The sequence below is a fragment of the Hyla sarda genome, chromosome 4 (assembly GCF_029499605.1).
Source record: "Hyla sarda isolate aHylSar1 chromosome 4, aHylSar1.hap1, whole genome shotgun sequence".
Taxonomy (NCBI): Eukaryota; Metazoa; Chordata; class Amphibia; order Anura; family Hylidae; genus Hyla; species Hyla sarda.
In genome coordinates, this window is record NC_079192.1 from 89,878,253 (window position 1) to 89,895,742 (window position 17,490).

Below are 17,490 nucleotides of genomic sequence, written 5' to 3' on the forward strand. Positions count from 1 at the left end.
CAGATGCCAGCCATAACTGCCACGCTTCAGTCACATGTTCCGCCTCCTACCTTTCCACTTACTCCTGAGATGGCGCTCTCGACATTGCAGGGACACCCTGAATTGCAAGCACTCTTGACCCTGATCCCCACTAAAGCTGACTTGGCAACGCTGGCGACCGATCTCAAACTTGCTTGGAACCGTGACCTGGAACCCGTTAAGGCTGAGGTGTCTAACTTACATAAGAAGGTCCAGAGACTGGAGGATTTTTGCTCTACTACTACAACCCACCTCCAGAAACTACAGGAAGCCACAGAGAAATTGACATTACAGCAAATCCACACAATTGATCACTTGGACGATCTTGATAATAGGAATCGGCGCAATAATCTTAGGATCAAGGGCCTTCCGGAAACAGTTCTACCTCAGAACTTGCCAGATACATTGCAACGTCTCTTTAATGAACTACTAAAGAAACCGCCGTATTCGAACATAGAACTGGATCGTGCTCACAGGGCTCTCAGAGCGAAACATCCTGATCCGAAAAAGCCCCGTGATGTTGTCTGCAGAGTGCATCATTTTCTCCAGAAAGAGGCAATCCTGAGAGGTGCTAGACAGGTTAAAAACCTTTCCTATAATGGTTCCCCTATACAGATATACCCAGATCTTTCTCTACGGACCCTCCGTTTGAGAGCCTCCTTGAAACCGTTGCTGACTCTGTTACAAAATGCTAAAATTGTTTACAGATGGGGCTTCCCCTTCTCTCTGAATGCAAAGTATGGATCCAATATCTCTACGCTCAAGAGACCGGAAGATTTGCCTGCCTTCCTTGAAGCCTTCCGTATCCCCCATGTCAGTCTGCCTGAGTGGGAAGCCTTGTTCTTATCTCCCCTTCCTGCTGCACCGCAAAACCGTCCTGATCGATCTCCGAGAGACCGTCCATCCGAGGTCACCACAAGTGTCCCGCTGCAGCAAAGATCGAAACGTAAAACCTGAGCTGCCTATCTGAGATATTAGTGTATTACCTCATATGTAGTTTAACACTGTCAAATGTGGTTGCATTATGTCACCGCAGATAGATTACTGATATTTCTTGTCTTTTATAGCTTGTCCTCATATGGTCACTGTTTCCTGGCCTGTTAGTCTTATATTCTTTACTTGTTTATTTTATGTCTCCTTTGCTCCCATGGTACCCACTCTTCCTAAATATAATTTACTACCTGCACACATAATGCCCATAACCTACCAACTACCATTGTTCCCCTAATTTAGTTGCTACTGTTGTCACACTTAGCCCGTTTCATACTCGCCTCATCCCCTTAAGCGGGGATGAAGCTCTGACCTGTTACTCATAAGTCCAACCCAGGACCACTAAATGCTGTCCTTTCTGGCTTGTCTATCACGTTACCCCACTAGTATGTACATCGGACTGGTTCCGTTGGTACCTCTGACCCTTATGGTCTATTCCTTTAGTCCCTTTGCTTCTGTGTCTGTGCAGAAGCTTCTCTTCCCTTGCTTTCCTCCCTTTTCCCTTCCTCCCCACTTACTTGTGCTCTCTTCTATACGCAGACTTGAATCCTCGGACACTTGCCTGACTGATGGGCTGGACCCTCCACCTGTCTACCAACGGTGTGGTGAATATTGGCATTTACACATTACATCTGATGGCGGTTGACCTTCACATTACTACCCTTAATGTCAAGGGTTTCAACACCCCCGAAAAGCGTGCCCAGACGTTGTTCTCCATTCATAAGCAAAGATCCCATATCATAGCTCTACAGGAAACACATTTTAAAAAAGGTCACCTCCCTACCATACCAACCAGGCACTACTATAAATGGATACATAGTGTTAACCCTGATTCCAGGACTAAGGGTGTATCCATAGTTTTTCACAGGACGCTTCCCATTACGATCCAGACCTCCCTAGTTGACACAGACGCTCGATTTGTCTTCGCCAATTGCCTCCTTGCGGGACGTAATCTGACGGTTGCCTCTATATACGCTCCGAACCATAACCAAATTCAGTTCTTACTGAAGACTTTGGAGAGACTCTCCTCCTTTGCCAGGGGTCAGATTCTCCTGTGTGGAGACTTTAACACACCTCTATTCCCTCAGGTGGACACCTCATCAGGACACTCATACATCTCTCATAGTAAACTCAGGGCCCTTAGGCATAAGCTACATCTATTACAGTTAATTGATACCTGGAGAGCCTTCCATCCACAAGGACGAGATTATACCTTCTTCTCACACCCTAGACAAACATACAGTAGAATAGACTACATTCTCTGTTCACACTCCCTCCTCCCCTCTTTTACTTCTGTTACGATTGGTGTTGTCTCTATGTCTGATCATGCCCCAGTTCAGGGTACATTTACGCTTCCGACCTTGGTCAAGCCACATGCCTCTTGGAAGCTTAATGAAGTGGGATCCGTCGTCACCGCTAATCAAGTGGGAAACATTGAAATGTGTCTTGAGGGGAGTTTTGATGAGGCATGGGGCTTGGCTGAAAAGGGAAGCCTCAGCTAAGCTGATGACATTATACCGAGAGCTGCACATCCTAGAGACACGGCACAAACAACACCAACAGGACTCAACTTACCGTGAACTTATCAGAGTCAGGAGTGATCTGTTAGAGACGCTCAACAAAAAACACTGCCACTATAGACAACTAACGGGTAGACTGTTCTACGAGTGGAGTAATAAATCGGGGAAGATGCTGGCGAGGGCCCTTAGGGCGACACGCTCGACCCTCTATGTCCCCTCCATTCGCACTCGATCAGGCACCCCTTCTTCCCTCACGCCGGAAATACTGGAAACTTTTCAGAAATATTATACAGACCTATATAACCTCCCTTAACCTACCGCTCTCTCCTCTCACACTGACACTCAACCCTCCTTACAGAATTACTTACATGAAACGGCATTGCCCATCCTAACTGCTGAATCTATCTCGGACTTGGAGGCTCAGTTCACCCCTGAGGAACTCCACCTGGCGATATCGGCCCTACCTGCTGGTAAAAGTCCGGGACCAGATGGCTATACTGCCAAGTTCTATAAGACCCTCAGGGATGACCTGTCCTCCACACTCCTGCTGACTTTTAATGCTATCTCATCTTCCTCCTTTTTGGGATCGACTCTGAGACAAATAGGTTTGGGCCCCCATATGTTTGCCAGAATCATGTCGCTGTATTCCTCACCCCAGGCTAGAATCAGAATCAATGGACAGCTGTCGGCTCCCTTTAGCATTCGCAACGGTACGAGGCAAGGCTGCCCATTATCACCTATCCTTTATGTCCTATGCATGGAGCACTTGCTCAATGCAATACGCTCGAATCCAGATATAAGAGGCCTCTCCTCTCCCTCGTGCAGTTGCAAATGCTCAGCGTTCGCTGACGATGTCCTTCTATTTCTCTCCTCCCCGCTCACTACCCTCCCTTCCCTCCTCTCCACCATAGCACAATATTCGGCTTATAGTAACTATAAACTGAACCCATCCAAAAGCGAAGCTTTGAATATCACACTGCCCTCCCAAATGATCACTCACATTTCTTTCACTTACCCTTTGAAATGGCAGAGGTCATCACTGAAATATCTTGGGATCCTAGTCCCTAGTGATCTGGCTAGCACTTTTCAATTAAATTTTCCCCCATTGTTCCACACCCTGAGAACTGACTTGTCGAAATGGGACAATAAAAACTTCTCATGGATTGGCAGGGTAAATATTTTTTAAATGAACATCCTACCCCGCTTACTCTATCTCTTTGCCTGTATCCCCTGTCATATCCCCCGTTCTTTCTTTAAGGACCTCTCTGCAATGCAGTCTCACTTTGTTTGGAGTAAGAAACATCCCCGCTTGGCAGGGAAGGTGCTTTATAGACGCAAGAGGGAGGGTGGCCTCGCACTGCCAGACTGCCTATCGTATTACAAGGCGATCATATTAGCCAGAATACTAGACTGCTACCACAGTCAGACTGCTAAGCAATGGGTTGTCTTTGAAAGAAATCTCTGTGGTGTGGATGCTAGGTCTACCTTGTGGACCAAAAGACTGCCCGCCCCCTTGCACCCACCTGACCATTTACCCCCGGTAACACATTCAATACTGCGAGCACATCAGTCCTACCTGAAAAATACATCTCACTATTTCCCGGATGGCCCCCTTATGCCCCTGTTTGGCAATGTGCTCTTCCCTCCAGCGCAGACTTCTGCCACTTTCTTAACGCGTAAAAAGTCTGATTATGTCCTATTCTCTTCCTTACTGCAACCCACAGGCTTGAAATCCCTCTACGACCTTTTGGGTGGAACTCAGCCTTCAACTATACATAGGTTCCAATATAGTTAACTTCTACACTTCTATAACACCAACAAAGCCGCACTCCGTCTTCATAGACAACTGACCCCCTTTGAAACCCTTTGTGCGGCCTCCGCTCCTGTCCCCCATGCAATTGGAACTCTCTATGCCCTGATCATAGGGGAACGCTCTGAAATTCCCCTGCCCTATCGAGTGGCATGGGAAAGGGAACTACAATGTTCTATTCCTGACAATGACTGGTCTCGTGCCCTGCTACATTGTCACAAATCTAGTATCTCATGCAAGGCACAAGAAACTAACTATAAAATCATCACGAGATGGTACAGAGTGCCGTCTCTTTTGGCGCAGATGTTCCCACAGGCTTCTGATGCATGTTGGAGGTGCGAACGCTCAAATGGGACAATGTCCCATATCTGGGTGACATGCCTGACATTGAATACGTTTTGGACACAAGTTTTATCTACCGTAAATAGGCTGACGACCCTTTCCATCGATAAGGACCCACGACCTATCCTCCTGTCCATATTCCCTAACACATGCCCCCGTCTGTCAGCCACTTTAGCACACTATTTACTTATCTCGGCTAGAGCTGTGATCCCTCGCCTTTGGAAATCTCCACTACCCCCGACCTACTCCTCATGGCTGAGGGAAGTTACCTATACTTGTAGGATGGAAGAACTCCGGGCAGACTCTACCCGACAGTTCGATAAATACCATGCTGTTTGGTCGCCTTGGCTATCCTATGTTGCCTTTCAGGAGTTCACTGATGATAACCTGGATCTGTCACCACGCACGCTCATCCCCCTCTGTCCAACTCCGCAATAGCTCACCCACAGTTGCTGTTTACTGCTTAGACAGGTGGAGAGGTTCAGTCCGAACAGGTAAGACTCTCTGCCATATTACACTAAGTCTGCTGCATCCTATCTCCCCCTCTTCGATTCTTCTACACCCCCCCCTCCTTCCTCTATCCCCCTGTATCTTTTCCTCTCTCTCCCTCCTCTCCTATCTTCCAGTTCCCTCTACCGATGTTGTGTTTCCTTTGTCTGTCCTGGTTCTCTGCTTCACTACTGGCGATGTTTGAATTTTCGCTAAAGTTATCGAATTTATACGTAGTTCTGAATCCTGTTAGCTACTCACAACCTCTGTTCTCTGGAGTTCATTTATGATGTGAGGCTCGGACTGCTGTAATGTTTAACTTCACTGAGTGACTCCTTGTTTACTTGAGCCATGTGGGCTTTGTTGCCTGACCAGTGTAGACACTTCTCATGTTGTAATTTTCATTTTACCTTGTATGTTGAAAACCTTAATAAAACTTTACTTTGAAAAAAAAAAAAAATATATGTTTTATTCAATGTTATGTATGATGTTCATACAAGGTTGCCTTACAATGTTTTATTGTTATTTATTGTTTGATATTTAATAAAGGGGCTGCTGTGGCCTTGTTACCACCAACACTGTGTCTGTCATGTTTAAGGTAAGGGATTCCTCGTTACAAAGGGGGCTTTTGGGGGTTGGTGGATGGTAGGCTTTAGCAGCTATAATATCCCCAAGTCAAGGGTCCAGGCTGTAAAATAGAAGAACACCGGAGCAGCCAGATACACTGACTCTAAGGCTGAGCCTCATACTTCTACCGAAGCTGCAGAGTTATAGGGGAACTGTAAAAATGAAAGTACTACAACCCCCAGTGTGGTCAGTCTGTGCCCCCCTAAGGGTCAGGGTTGGAGGAGGCACAGGTTGAAAAGACACACTACAATGGGAGTTGTAGTACTGTAGTTGTTAAAGAAAAAAAATATGTTTTCATCATGTTGCCCATAGCAACCAATCAGATTACTTCTTTCATTCTTGAGAAGACCTCTGAAAAATAAAAGAAGTGATCTGATTGGTTGCTAAGAGCAACTGGACAACATTTCCTCTCCACAGGTACATTTCCCCGATTGTCTTCATATTTAGGATGAGAATCTACTGACAAAGTGAGTAGCCAACCATTTCTGGGCATAAAACTCTGTAAGAAACAGCAGTCTGGGGGCGTCTGTGGTGGACATGAAGGAAGGGGGGGGGGTCCAGGGAAATTGAGATTTGACGTCTGCAGCGAGCGCTTCTCACTGAGCGACGGGTCTCATCCCAGGTATTGCAGGGGGACCCCCCACGATCAGCTACTTATCACATAAACCATGGATAGGGGATAAGTTAATTTTTGCCATAGTTCTCCTTTAATTGGCCAGAACACACCCAAAATCGGTCCCAGCCAAATATTGCTTCGTGTCCTGTCATTTCTCCCAGCTGTTCTTTTTCTACCTGCTTGTAAGGCATGCCTACACTCTCTAATTCCTTAAAGTGGTACTCCGCCCCTAGATATCTTATCCCCTACCTTAAGGATAGGACAAAAGATGACTGATCACTGGGACCCCCGCAATCTTCATGCAGCACCCGGCGTTCCAAATAATATATTAAGAACTCTGGGTTCTCGTGGTGCGGGTCGTGACCTCCTGCCACGCCCTTTCCATTTATGTCTATGGGAGGTGGTGTGATGTCACAAGAAGGTGTGGCATGATGTCACGAATCCCATCACAGGAACCAGTGATCTAAACATACTATTTAGAATTTTGGTTGCTGCATGGAGATTGCTGGGGTCCCAGCAGCAGGATCCCCTTGATCAGACATCTTATCCCCTATCCTTTACATAGGGGATAAGATATCTAGAGGCGGAGTACCCCTTTAAGGGACAGTTCATGTACCCAAAAGTTGATCCTTTGCAACCGTATGACCCCTAGCAAGTTCCCTGCATGAGTCCCATTCATCAGAAAAAGGCGTGTGCATGGAACTTGCTGGGTGTTCTACGTTTGCCTCATAAACTGCACCAGCCAGCACCAGTTGCCTCTCTCTGCACCACATTATGCAGATCGTGCAGGAGAGCAGCTTTGGTCATCCATGTTTTGCTAACTCTATTTTCACACACAGAAATAAATAAATGAGTCGAACAAGTCAAAGAACAGTTTAAAAAAAGGGGAACTTTATTTATTATTTATTAAAATGTTTGTGTAGGGGATTTTTTGTAACCTCCCATCACTCACAAAGAGCGTACAGTAACTAATACTCAGGACAGGAAAAACCTCCAGAGGGGAGGAAACCTGTAGGGAATCCATGGCTACTGTATGGCCCTTCCTCTGGGCATACTAAAGGAGGTTACCTCTATAATTTGGGCAAATGTTTCTGTGTATGTGCATGATTCCTAGGCCTGTGCCTTCATCCAACGTCTTGCTGTAGGTCCCGAAATGCTACTCCATGTCCTGGAAATAGTGCATCTAAGATAGGGGACAAAAAAGATAGATTATTTACATGTTTATCATAAAAATACACATGGAACTGCAATAAAGACCTTTTGGACAAAACAATGTAACACTTACCAGTCACAGTCATGTGCATGACTTTGCATTCCCGTGTCCCTACACAGTGTCCAGCACCGGCCCCTCACTGATGAACAGGACCAGTGTTATTTCTGGGGCTATGCCTTCATCCAACGTCTTGCTGTAGGTCCGGAAATGCTACTCCATGTCCTGGAGATAGTGCATCTAAGATAAGAAAAAAAAGATAGATTATTTACATGTTTATCATAGAAATACACATGGAACTGCACTAAAGATCTTTTGGACACAACAATGTAACACTTACCAGTCACAGTCATGTGTATGACTTTGCATTCCCGCGTCCCTACACAGTGTCCAGCACCGGCCCCTCACTGATGGAGAATGAACAGGAGCAGTGTTATTTCTGCTCAGTGCTGCTCTTTGGTGGACAATGGTTATGACATCACATGTTTGACACACTGTTACCTCCTGGGAGTTCTATTTCAGTAGTGCTGCTCTCTGATTGGCTGAAAATCAAAAAAGCTTTCTAATATATTCTGTATGACTGTTATTTAAGGTTTTTGACAAATTTTATTAAAATGGCGCCACTCCCTGTGGGTGCGTTATATTTGTTTCTCCTAACCAGACATTCTGTATAAGTAATATAATTTGGTGGCCCCAACAGCCTCGGCCCATAGGTTTCTTACATAGATCAATGCTACTCCGGTAGGCTCAATGAGCAGCGCTGGCCGCCGGGACGTCTGACGAGTGACGTCCCTGACGTTGCGGTCTGGAACGAAGGATGTCACTAGTCATACGTCCCAGCAGCCATTGATTTAAAGTGGTCATGGCTCCTGCTGCCAGTTCAAGATCAGACACCATGGCCCTAGATTGACATACTGCAACACCGATCCCCTGTGGCTGCCCACCTGTTGCAAAACTACAACTCTCAGCCTTCGGCTGTCAGGGCATGCTGGGAGCAGGGGCGGATCCAGAGTCGAGTCTCGGGAGGGGCGCTATTAGAGTATTTTGTGTTGGCGGACAGAAGATTACGGAACTTACAATATTATTAAATGTATCATACAGTCCTAACCTTGTTTAAGACTCTTAGGCCGTGCTCATATGTCAGAAAAATAATCATATATACCAATTGCCACAGAATGGGAAAGTGCTAAGGCTCTATAGTGAGGAGAATACGCAGTGATATCAGTGACTACAGGTGACGTCTTATCATTGTGTATTCTCCTCACTATAGAGAAGACGTCACCTGTAATCACTGATATCATTGTGTATTCTCCTCACTATAGAGATCAGTGATTACAGGTGACGTCTTCTCTATAGTGAGGAGAATACACAATGATATCAGTGATTACAGGTGACGTCTTCTCTATAGTCTTTCCTTATCTAATTCAGATGGTACATACCGCCAGGATTTGTTCCAGCTAAATCTTCTCTCTGCAAAACTTGATGCCCAGACGTCTCCTCACTATGCCAATGCATTCTGATCCTCTATATGAAAACAATAATTATTATAATACTGCCAAACACTGTATTCTTTGAATATAATACTGTCACACACCCTCCTAATATAATTCTGACATACTGTACCCCCTGAATAGACAACACACTGTACCCTCTGAATATAATACCACCATACACTGTACCCTCTGAATATAATACTACCACACACTGTGCCCTCTAAATTTAATACTACCAAACACTGCACCCTCTGAATATAATACTATCACACGCTGCACCCTCTAAATATAATACTATCACACACTGTACCCACTGAATATAATACTAACACACACTGTGCCCTCTAAATCTAATACTACCACACAGTGCATTCTCTGAATTTAACTTGCTGTGCTGTAACTACCCTCTGAGTAAAATACCGTAATGTATTGTGGCCCCTAAAAAACGTACCACCCCAGAAATTCCTCACAATATACACTATACTTCTGAAAGGCAAAACACTCTGTGCCTTCACATATAGTAATAATGCCCCATCTTGTGCCCCTACATATAATATGACCTGTCCTGTTCCCCCACATAATAATGCCCTCTGTGCTGTGCTCCTCACATAGAATGCTCCTGTCATGTGCCCCACACATTTAATGCCCCCTGTGCTGTGCCCTTCACATATAATGCCCCCATTCTTTGCCCCTCACATATAATGCATCCATCATGCGCCCCTCATATATAAAGCCCCCATCATGCGTCCCGCACATATAATGCCCTTATCATGCGCCCCTCACATATAATGCCCCCTGTGCTGTGCCCTTCACATATAAAGCCCCATGTCCTGTCCACTCAGGGGGCATTATATGTGAGGAGCACAGCACAGGGGGCAATATATGTGAGGGGAACAGCACAGGGGGCAATATATGTGAGGGGAACAGCACAGGGGGCAATATATGTGAGGGGCACAGCACAGGGGGCATTATAAGTGTGGGGTACATAACAGGGGGCATTATATCATATAATGTCCCCCTGTGCTGTGCCCCACACATATAATGCCCCCTGTGCTGTGCCCCACACATATAATTTATATGTGTGGCACAGCACAAGGGGCATTATATGTGAGGGGCACAGCACAGGGGGCATTATATGTGAGGGGCACAGCACAGGGGGCATTATATGTGAGGGGCACAGCACAGGGGGGCATTATATCATATAATGCCCCCCTGTGCTGTGCCCCACACATATAATGCACCCTGTGCTGTGTGCCCCACACATATAATTTATATGTGTGGCACAGCACAGGGGGCATTAGGTGAGGGGCACAGCACAGGGGACATTATATGATATAATGCCCCCCTGTCCTGTGCCCCTCACATATAATGCCCCCTGTGCTGTGCCCCTCACATATAATGTCCCCTGTGTTGTGCCCCTCACATAATGCCCCCTGTGCTGTGCCACACATATAAATTATATGTGAAGGGCACAGGACAGGGGGCATTATGTGAGGGGCACAGCACAGGGGGCATTATATGTGAAGGGCACAGGACAGGGGGCCCCCTGTCATGTGCTCTTCACATATAATGCCCCCTGTGCTTTGCCCTGCAGACCAGGGACATGCACAGACATTTTGGAGGGCAGGGGCTCAAGTAAAAAAGAGGGCACTTTTCATAATTTAAAAAACGTCTGCCAGACTTAATGGGCAGATGTGCTGCGGCCCAGGGACACAGTGGCCTCCCGCCAGGCTTTCTCGACATTCTTAGCCCCCATAAAAGTTGGTGTTTTTGTAAAATCGAGTCAAGAACAGTTTCTATGAAGGTCTGCCATGTGTATATACACTTTGGCTGTGCTGTCAGTCTTATTTACAGAAAAGATATGACAGCTGCCCTATAATATACTGTATTATAGAGGAGATTTATCAAACCTGTGCAGAGAAAGAGCGGTGCAGTCGCCCATAGCAACCAATCAGATCGTTTTGCGGAAGGATTTTCCTCTGCAAAGGTTTTAATAAATCTCCCCCTATATGCCCCCACCTGAGCTCTATATGACAGAACCCAGCACCCATCACCAATCACCCATTACCCATCCCCAATCACCCAGCACCAATCACCCAGCACCCATCACCCATCCCCAATCACCTAGCACCAATCACCCAGCACCCATCACCAATCACCCAGCACCAATCACCCAGCACCAATCACCCATCACCCATCCCCAATCACCCAGCACTCATCACCCATCCCCAATCACCCAGCACCAATCACCCAGCACCAATCACCCAGCACCCATCACCCAGCACCCATCACCAATCACCCACCTTACGCAGGAATCTCCACACAGCTCTGGTTCTTACACTGAAGAGATGGACACCACACTAATATATGCTTACAGTCTACAATATACTAAAGTTGGCAAAAAAAATAATTATAAATATACAAAGATGGCGAGGCATAGCACAGCATACAGGATGGAGGCAGGGAAGCTCCGCCTCCATTGCGCACAAGACTGACTTCGCATACTAGCAATGTGGGGCAATACCTAGAAAATGGAAAGACCAATTTTTGTATACTGCACTGTAACCTAGTGTATTGGGTTTAGTGCGAGTAAACAGCCTGTCAGTTTCCCTTTAATTATATACCGTACCTCCCCTTAATTCCCTATATACTGTGCCACCATTCATCTATTAATTCCCTATATACTGTGCCACCATTAATGAACTATATACTGTGCCACCATTCATCTATTAATTCCCTATATAATGTGCCACCATTCATCTATTAATTCCCTATATACTGTGCCACCATTAATGAACTATATACTGTGCCACCATTCATCTATAAATTCCCTATATACTGTGCCCCTATTAATGAACTATATACTGTGCCACTATTAATGAACTATATACTGTGCCACCATTCATCTATTAATTCCCTATATACTGTGCCACCATTAATGAACTATATACTGTGCCACCATTCATCTATTAATTCCCTATATACTGTGCCACCATTCATCTATTAATTCCCTATATACTGTGCCACCATTCATCTATTAATTCCCTATATACTATGTCACCATTAATGAACTATATACTGTGCCACCATTCATCTATTAATTCCCTATATACTGTGCCACTATTAATGAACTATATACTGTGCCACCATTCATCTATTAATTCCCTATATACTGTGCCACTATTAACGAACTATATACTGTGCCACTATTAATGAACTATATACTGTGCCACCATTCATCTATTAATTCCCTATATACTGTGCCACCATTCATCTATTAATTCCCTATATACTTTGCCACTATTAATGAACTATATACTGTGCCACTATTAATGAACTATATACTGTGCCACCATTCATCTATTAATTCCCTATATACTGTGCCACCATTCATCTATTAATTCCCTATATACTGTGCCACCATTAATGAACTATATACTGTGCCACCATTCATCTATTAATTCCCTATATACTGTGCCAACATTAATGAACTATATACTGTGCCACTAATATTTAACTATACTGTGCCACCACTAAGGGTGCATTCACACGTGCGTATTTTCTGCTGCAGATCTGCTGCAGATTTGCTTTAGCAGATTTCTCTTCCCATTGTCAATGAGAAGCAAAATCTGCAGCAAAAATAGGCACACGTGAACGCACCCTAAGGATCTACACACAGTGCCAGCATACATAAAAATATAATGTTCCAATATAATGAAATATATGCTGTGCTCCCATAAATTCCCTATATACTGTGCTTACATTCCTCTATTAATTCCCTAATAATGTGCTTCATACAATAAATACAAGCACATAACATAAAGGCACATACAGTACATAGGTAATATTCACACATACAGTACATAGGTAATATACACACATACAGTACATAGGTAATATACACACATACAGTGCATAGGTAATATACACACATACAGTACATAGGTAATATACACACATACAGTGCATAGGTAATATACACACATACAATACATAGGTAATATACACACATACAGTACATAGGTAATATACACACATACAGTGCATAGGTAATATACACACATACAGTACATAGGTAATATACACACATACAGTACATAGGTAATATACACACATACAGTACATAGGTAATATACACACATACAGTGCATAGGTAATATACACACATACAGTGCATAGGTAATATACACACATACAGTGCATAGGTAATATACACACATACAGTACATAGGTAATATACACACATACAGTGCATAGGTAATATACACACATACAGTGCATAGGTAATATACACACATACAGTGCATAGGTAATATACACACATACAGTGCATAGGTAATATACACACATACAGTGCATAGGTAATATACACACATACAGTGCATAGGTAATATACACACATACAGTACATAGGTAATATACACACATACAGTACATAGGTAATATACACACATACAGTACATAGGTAATATACACACATACAGTGCATAGGTAATATACACATACAGTGCATAGGTAATATACACACATACAGTACATAGGTAATATACACACATACAGTGCATAGGTAATATACACACATACAGTGCATAGGTAATATACACACATACAGTGCATAGGTAATATACACACATACAGTCCATAGGTAATATACACACATACAGTCCATAGGTAATATACACACATACAGTGCATAGGTAATATACACACATACAGTGCATAGGTAATATACACACATACAGTGCATAGGTAATATACACACATACAGTGCATAGGTAATATACACACATACAGTGCATAGGTAATATACACACATACAGTGCATAGGTAATATACACACATACAGTACATAGGTAATATACACACATACAGTGCATAGGTAATATACACACATACAGTACATAGGTAATATACACACATACAGTGCATAGGTAATATACACACATACAGTGCATAGGTAATATACACACATACAGTGCATAGGTAATATACACACATACAGTGCATAGGTAATATACACACATACAGTGCATAGGTAATATACACACATACAGTGCATAGGTAATATACACACATACAGTGCATAGGTAATATACACACATACAGTGCATAGGTAATATACACACATACAGTACATAGGTAATATACACACATACAGTACATAGGTAATATACACACATACAGTACATAGGTAATATACACACATACAGTACATAGGTAATATACACACATACAGTGCATAGGTAATATACACACATACAGTACATAGGTAATATACACACATACAGTACATAGGTAATATACACACATACAGTACATAGGTAATATACACACATACAGTGCATAGGTAATATACACACATACAGTACATAGGTAATATACACACATACAGTACATAGGTATTATACACACATACATAGAGACACTGACACATACATACAACATGGAATATATACTAAAAGATATAGCCAATAGGCACATCATACATACAGGTACACACATACAATCACTCACAGATATACACACACATACATAGATTTACTTGCTCATATATATATATATATATATATATATATATATATACACACACACACATATATATACATACATACACATACATACATACACATACACAGACAGATTCACTTGCTCACATATATATATACACACACATACATACACACATATATACACACACACATGTATACATACACACACATACACACACATATACATACACACATACATATATACATACATACACACATACACACACACACATATACATACACACACATACATACACACACACACACATACATACACACATATATACATACACACACATACATATATACATACATATACATACACACACACATACACACATATATACATACACACACATACATACACACATATATACATACATACACACACATATATACATACATACACATACATACACACATATATACATACATACACACACATACATACACACATATATACATACACACACATACATACACACATATATACATACATACACACACATACACACATATATACATACATACACATACATACACACATATATACATACATACACACACATACATACACACACATATATACATACATACACACACATACACACATATATACACACACAGTGGTGTGGAAATAAATAAAAAAAACTACTGGTCCAAGGGACTAAAGCGGAACACAATCTACTTGTCCCTCAAGAAAATCTACTTGTCCTGGTTGATGAAATAATTTCAACCAAAATAGTCTGATCCCCCCCCACTAGACCACCAGGGATGGATATAAGATCCCTTTAGACACTGCTGACAGTGGTGATCTAATGGGTTAATAGGTGATCGCAGCATGCCAGGCTATTAGCGGAGGGAGAGCTGTAGCTCCTCTTACACCCCAGACAAGCCCAGAAAAGTCTAGATGTAACTTTTTGATCACCTTATAAAACATTTCTCATATGAAGTGACCAAAAATTAGCAATTCTGGACTATTCTTTACATTTACACCGTTCACTGTACGGTTTAATTAACATTATATTTTAATAGTCTGGACATTTCCACATGTAGCGATACCACTTATGTTTATTTTTGTACATTATTTTTATTTAAAGAAAATTGGAAACTTTTATTAGGAAAGGGGCTTATTCACATGTATACGCACTTTATAAAATATTTTAATCACTATTTTTCAGTCTCAATAGGGACTTATGTGTTACTGGGGGGGGGGGGGGGGGGTTCTGCTTCTCCAGTTTATGTGCTGCATTTTGTGTCAGAAAATGCTGGAAGTTGCATTTAGTTACTAGATAACTACAACTCCCAGCATGCCCTGATACAGCCTATGGTTCTGTGGGTGTTGCAGCATGTTGCACTGTATAGTACAGTTAAGGTTATTGGGGGACATGCTGGGAGTTGTAGTTTTGGTTTGTGTCAGCTGCAGAGCCATAGGATGTGTCAAGGAATACTGGGAATTGCAGTTAATAACTACAACACCCAGCATGCCCTGATGCAGCCTATGGCTCTGCAGCTGGGGGATTCTGGGGGTGCAATTTAGTGCGGGTGCCACTAAAAATAAATAAAATTAGATGGCCCGACGTGACAGTCCGCTCCTACACCCGCCACACACACACCCGCCACTGCACCCCCCCCCCCCAACATCATACATTACATACACTCACACCATACATATACACCATACATATGCACACATCATACATACACCTGCCGCTGCCCCCCCACATCATACATCACATACACACACATCACACTTAGACATTATACACACATCATACATTACATACACATCACACATAGACAGACATCATACACACATCATGCATTACATACACATCACACATAGACATTATACACACATTATACATTACATACACATCACACATAGACATCATACACACATACACTCACACCATACATATCCACCAGTGTTTCCCAACCAGGGTGCCTCCAGCTGTTGCAAAACTATAACTCCCAGCATGCCCAGGGCATGCTGGGAGTTGTAGTTTTGCAACAGCTGGAGGCACCCTGGTTGGGAAACACTGATATACACCATACATATATATCATATACATCATATACATATATATATCATATCATATATATCATACATATCATATATCATATACATCATATACATCATACATACACCTGCCCCCCATCATACATTACATACACACATCACACATACACTCACACCCTACATATACAACCACCCTTCCTGCCGCCGCCGCCGCCTGTATTCTCGGTCTCCTCACCTGAGCCGCCATGAGTGGACATCAGAGCTGTAGTCCCGGCCGGTGTGAGGTCAGATTTCCGTCCTCCCCCTCCCCCCCTGCTCTGTGTTTTCCCCGTGCAAACAAGCAACCTCCCCGTGGTGGATTAGGTCCTGTGGAGACAGGGGGAGGGGGAGGGATAGAGCTGTGTGCGGAGGATGGAGCTGTGCACGGAGCTGTCTACATCCTCTCTCTCCCCCTGCTTTGTCTTCTGAGCTCCGTCCATCCTCCGGGAGGGGAGATAAGGGGGCTCTGCAGTCAGCTGGAGGCCGCCGCCCCCTCCATACACTCTGAGCGCCGGTGTGAGGTGTAGACTTCCATCGGCTCCTGCGCCTCACACCGACATTAAAGAAAAATAAGGGGGGGGGAAGTCTGTCTGTCCCTGCCCGATACAGGGCTAAATCTATAAACAATTCACCTGCCCGGCGCCCAAAACTACTTGTCCCGGGCGTCGGACTATAGGATTTCCACATCCCTGACACACATACATACACACATATACACATACATACACACATATATACATACATACACATACATACATATACAC

At 43.4% G+C, this 17,490-nt stretch overlaps 1 long non-coding RNA gene across 1 annotated transcript; it reads right to left on the bottom strand.

The window, feature by feature from the left end:
• Window positions 1-7,500: 7,500 nt before the first annotated feature.
• On the bottom strand, window positions 7,501-8,074 carry LOC130368195 (uncharacterized). Its single transcript, XR_008892343.1, has 3 exons — window positions 7,963-8,074; window positions 7,698-7,862; window positions 7,501-7,595 (listed from the first exon to the last, which is right to left on the bottom strand). It is a non-coding gene; the product is annotated as an uncharacterized LOC130368195 (long non-coding RNA).
• Between the last annotated feature and the right edge of the window lie 9,416 nt (window positions 8,075-17,490).